We start from the raw sequence: 6062 nt of genomic DNA on the forward strand, positions 1-6062 counted from the left end.
TTTTGCCATTTTGAAGGCATCCTTTTGGCACGTTTGATTAATTCCAGTCTTAAAATGGATTTCATTACTTTTAAATAAGGAAAAGATCCATCCTATCTTTGTATCGTCGAGACAAATTGGTCCTTTGATGAGAAATGAAGCAATGAGACAAAATCTAATGACCCCCACATGAGCAGGTCTCTGAAGGCCAGCAGAGCCAAAGAGACTCATCGAAAAGTACAATTTTCCCTGAAAGGGGGGCATGAGTCCGGACACCCTAAACACAGACTGTCCCCAACACCCTAAACACAGTCTGTGTGCACTATGAGTGCTGTGTTCTCCACACGAAAGAATTTAACTTCGTAAGTTTCCTGACAATCCTCTAAAAAATTGATTGATTTTTTCGCTCCTGGGAACAGTACAAATGTTTTGTCTGGATAATACAGTACTGAAGGGGCACAAAGAGGTGCCCTTGAAGTGAGAATGTTCTAGGGGGTATGGGGGCGTGCGCGCATGTATTATATGTTCATAAAATCTAGAGACCTAATAACCAGACAAGTCGGTCGTATCAAACTTTTTTTGACTTTTCGGCGCCCTATACAAGCTTTGGCGCCCTTATAAAAATGTCAGCTGGGGGGCCCTGGCCCCCCCGCCCTCCCCCCCCCCCGCCAGGCCGCCACTGCCTATGGCACTGTTCGCACAAGGTTGAAAACTTTGTTCCGTGCATGTATTATATGTTCATAAAATCTACAATTGAAAATGTATCATCTTCTGAGCCCCTCTCGCCCCTATATTTAAACTATTACCCATCAAGCCTTTACAATACTAACTTATGAACATTTTTAAGGTAAAAGGATCGATAAAGCCACTAAATTCAACGGTCTGTAGCAACATCACTTTCAATACTCAGCACAGTCATTCAGTCGTTCCTGCTTTATGTTAAACCCTTTGACGTCATGCTAAATTGCGCTAAATTGCAATTTGTGATATCTTCAGGTACACGAGATAAACAGCGCTGATTTTTTTTACTTCATAGTCAGAATAAGCTGATTTTTTGCGTGACCTATGACACTTCTATATATGTATGTCTTGCCCCCACCCCCCTATCGCTTGGGATATCTAAAATCATTTGTTGGTCTTTTCCTAGGACCAGCATACACTCTCTTTTTTAAGAACCAGAAAATTTAAGTTCAGGCTGACTGTTCTTAATTTTTTCAAAAATTTTTGCTGGATTGTTTTTAATTTTTTTGCTAAATTAATAGGGTGTAAGCAGTGTGACTGCCAGCTTTTTCGTCGCTCTAGGGAGGTGTTCAAGCCTCATTTGCCAACAAAGTGAGCGAGACAACCTTCATTTGCCGAAAAAGCACCCACATGTGACTAAAAATGTTTTTGAGGTAAACGTTGCTCAAAATTGCATGTTTAGTAGCTCAGCCTAAGCTTGTTTTTAATTTGATCTTAACTTTTGACCAATTTTAAGCCCGTGTTCTTATAAAAATGAATTCTTGTCTGTTCTTTATACCTTATCGCCCCAATGGTCTGCAGGTATTTTTTCTTCAGTCAGTTTTTCTGAGTCTTCCTAGCAGATTCTTTATATCTTCCATCAGATATTTGAAGAAGTCATCAAATTGGAGTTATTGTCATTTGGGTTGTCCCTTCAAGGCAACAATGACATTCTCAAAAGCAGTCGCTTTGGTTAGCAGTTGGGCTGAGAAGAGAATAAGACAGTTAATAAGACCGCAAAGATATTAAACCCAAACATCCTCAGCAGTTAAGATCAACGCACGAGCAAATGTCCCCCAAAAATTTCAAATGTCGGCAGCCTGAGATTTGTGAGATCTGCTCATACATGCTGAAGCTCTATATAGCTGAATTTCTTTAAAAACGAGGGTATCTCATTGTGGAGAAACATTTCTCTTTGTGTGAAGTTAAAAACGGAAAATATTTCTAACAAGAAACGTTAATAAATTGTTTGTTCTGGCACACATTTTTGAAATTATCCATCTGTTATGTGGAGTGTAGAGTCAATATGTAACACTATTTAGGTTGATTGCCAAGTTTTTGCCAACAAATGGTTGAGTCATTGCCCTTTTTTCGAGCTTTGCTCACTGCCCTAAGAGCTGGCATGAATATAATCTGGTCAATTTGAACACTGTGTAAAAAAACAAGGAATTCAACTGCGTTTTCAATATCCAAATCGTCGCCATGTTACATATATTTCACATAGAGGTGGCACCAGAAATCTTCCCACAGAGGGGATAGAGCTTCCGATAGGGGTGCTAAAATGACTCAAATAAGCAGTTTTCGTACGTTATTTTGTCAAATTTGCTCCGACAATAACCTAAATTTTCCTCCGATGGGCGTATGAACTGGACCTAAATCTACGAAAATGCTACCACTTTCTGATTATTTGAAAAATATTAGAGGAATAGGCATTATTTGCTGATTGCATTATTTTTTATTTTTTTCGGTCGTAGTGAGTCTGGTTAAGTGAGTCTCATACCCAGGGTACTACAATCTGTACCTGCTTGGTGAAGTTTTGTATAATTTTGATTGCTGACATAATATTTTACTCGTTGAACCTGAAAATTTTATGATGCTGCAAGCATTTGATAAAGACTCTTAAGAAAAAGTCAATCTTTAAACTATGTCAAACATTAGTATTTATAGATATCTAAGCCTTATCTGTGCCATATATCTCTCTGCGATCAAACCATATCTCTTTGTAAAATCAGTAGAATTATTTGGGGATAGTCGAGTCTTTTCTGTCCCCAGGCTGATTAGGTTAGTAGAGTTTTCGATCTATGTTCTGACGTTTTAAACTCTTATGAATTTCAGACGAAAAGTTTAGTAAACTCAAGTGTTTGCTTTTTTCGAAGTCATTTTCAAGTTTCATACCACCAAAAGATTCTTTATTACACTATATTTTTCTAAAGAATGAGCAATATACTTACTCGTTGTACAACTTGGACAAAATGACCGATTTTTTCGATCCCTTTTTCACTTTCATGTATAGCTTCTATTGTTAAAGACATAGTCACCAAGATAAAGGTAAGGGCATACCGTAAAGCTCTATTAAGTCCCCTTTCTTTTAGACCTCCCTCTCTATTAAGCTTCTATCAAGCAAAAATTTATCAAGCTATTATGCTCCCCACTAAAGCCCCGATGTCAAACAAAGATGCAGGGGGGGGGGGGGGGTCTACGGCGTAGGCTAGATGACGATAAGATTGTGTGCATTAAAAAATACGGAATACGGCCCTTGTAAATATATACTTGCCGCCCTAGGAGTCAGTCGAACTTTGTTTAGAAACGTCCTAGTTGATTTAGTAGTATATTTCTTGATATGAATGAAGGTAAACAAACTAAGCGTTAATGATTTGAAGATTTCTTGTTGTCACTAAATCCAAAAATTGTGCCTTGTATCCGTTTGTATGTATGTATGTACATGTATGATAATTTTTAATGTGAATTACAAACTAAGTTTGAAAACTTTTTTCCAGTTTGGTTCACAAATTAAAAGTACAAATAATATAAATTCAACCAATAAAGAAATAAAAATTAGTAAAAGCCTTGTACAAAATTCAAATAATGTGTTCTAAACCAATAATGTTAGTTAAAAATGCTATTTTAAAATCCATCCACTTCCCGTAAATTTTCTCGATAGAAGCCTCAACTGCCATTCACATTGAGCTCCACATTTTTTTAAAGGATAAAATAATTTTGAATAGGATTAGGAGCAGGGGCGTCACGGCCGGAGGGTGTGGGGGGTGTCACACCCCCCTCAATAGTATCTCAATATGAAATTTCAGGTAAAATCCGCTCGGTGGTAGAAACGCTTTAGGTATTTTAGAGACCATCATGTCATAAAATCAATTAAGGATCAAGCAAAGGTAGTTGCTCCGTTGGTTTAATATGATATTCCTTTATATGAATGAAGGTAAACAAACTAATGATTTGAATATTTGAAGATTTCTGCTTGGCACTAAATCGAAAAATCCAGGCCCTCTTTAGGTAAAATCATATGGTAAAATTGTGTCTTGTGTCCATTTCCCCTAAAGTTTCTCGGTAGAAGCGTCAACTGCAATTCACTATGAGCTCCAGATTTTTTTAATATTCAAAAGGCATGCTAAGATGGAAAGAGGGATCTAAATTGGCAACCAGTGCTGCTTGTTACCTAGCTTCAGAAGTAACTGACAACATGGTATTTTTCAAGACCACGGCGAAATTGTACCAGTTGTTTTTATCTGCTGTTCAATTTGTTTGCAAAAAAAATTATTTTCAATAGGAGTAGGAGGATTGCTTTAGTGAAATTTGCATAAAATAGTGCATTTTCCAGGGAACTAGAAGCATCAAAATTTGAAAATTTTTCTGCTCCTTCGGCGGCAACCATGGTGCCGCCTCGGGTAGTAACTGTATCCTTTGCCCGTTATCCGATAAAGAGATTTGACAAAGCTACTAGGAAAATTCCGTTATTATCAAATTGAAATGAAAGTTGCGAATTATATACAGAGTTAGATAGATTGCAGAGGTTTGTGACAGCAACTAAAGAATTTCAGGCAAAATTTTTTAATCAGGTAAATTTATAGTTCACACCCCCCCCCCCCCCAACAAGGCTTGCCTCGCGACGGCCCTGATTAGGAGGATTGTTTTAGTAAAATTTTCTCAAAAGAGTGCATTTTCCAACGAACGAATTCTAGGGGTGTGACAGTACTTCGAGTCGCGTTAGGATTTAGACGAAGAAGACTTCATAGTTTCTCACATTTTCTTGATTATTAAAAAGCTCCTTTAACTACAAAATCAATCTATTTATATTCTTTAAAACGGAAATGCTAAATACAATGGTTGAGTGACAGTTGGCTACTACGCATACATACATTAAATACTTACATGGGGAAGAGGTTACAGAAGTATACAGCGATCCTGTTACAGGGGTGGGGGGGGGGGCGGTCATTGTCACACTTATTTATCCTGTCGGAAAGTTTGAAGATAGCCGGAAAAATTAAAGCTGTTGGTAGGAAGCTAGTTTAATCGGAAAAATTTGAATCATTCGTGAAAACTGGAGTTTTGACTCAAATGATCTTGTAAACTGTAGCTCAAAGAGAAGCATAAGAAAAGTATTAGTTCATAAGAAAATAGTTGTTTGGTGAAAGGCAGCCCTAAAAAAATGAGAGGCCACCCTATATAGAAAAACGAAGTTAGGTATGAAAATGCAAGTATTTTCAACTACATTCGTCGTGATGGGGATAATGTATTAATCATTCCATCAAATTGCTTCTAAAAACGGGATGTGAAATATAGATTATGTTTGACAGAATTTCATATGCCGTTTTGGACAACGTAAGTTTAGATAAGAATTAAGATAGTGGAGCAATGGGCTAGTCGAAGAAGGAGAAAAAATTACATCTGATTTTTGGACTACGCATGTTTTGATGCACTAATTAAAGCTACAGTCTTTATGCTCGATCTTTCAAATTTACGAAATCTAGAAACTTTATCATACAGCTGAATGATTATTTAGGAGACAATTTTCAAGGTTTTGTTTGTAAAAAACTAATAAAGTTTAGGCCCTCATTCAAAATTAGAATTGACCTTTGTCAGTCGAAAATGTTGAGCCCTTAGAAGTATCTGCAAATTTACGTCCCTGTCGGGTAGTAGCAATACCCTTTGCCCGTCCGATATACAGATTTGACAAAACAATTAGGAAAGTCCGTTATTATCATATAAGAAAGGAAGTTGTGAAAAGTATGACACAGAGTTAGATTGACAAAATTTATTGCAGAGGTTTGTGTCAGCAACTAAAGAATTTCAGGTAATTATTTTTTAATCAGGTAAATTTGTAGTCCCCCCAACAAGGGCGAGTCGCGACGGGCCCTGGTCAGCTGGCCTAAGTTTGTTTGCAGCCCCATGTATATACAGACACGACTATTAATAGAATAAGCATGGTTTATAAAAGCTTTGATTGGGATTAAGCTCTCCATTTTAAACAAAGAATGGCCTGCCTATAGTTTTGCTAGAAAGTAGTTGACGCGTTCCTTCAAGTGCTTGCCAAGGTCCCTGTGGGAACAAAAAGCTCTTCAACTCGATTC

Source organism: Rhopilema esculentum, chromosome 5 (assembly GCF_057945365.1).
Source record: "Rhopilema esculentum isolate cy_ngs chromosome 5, ASM5794536v1, whole genome shotgun sequence".
Taxonomy (NCBI): Eukaryota; Metazoa; Cnidaria; class Scyphozoa; order Rhizostomeae; family Rhizostomatidae; genus Rhopilema; species Rhopilema esculentum.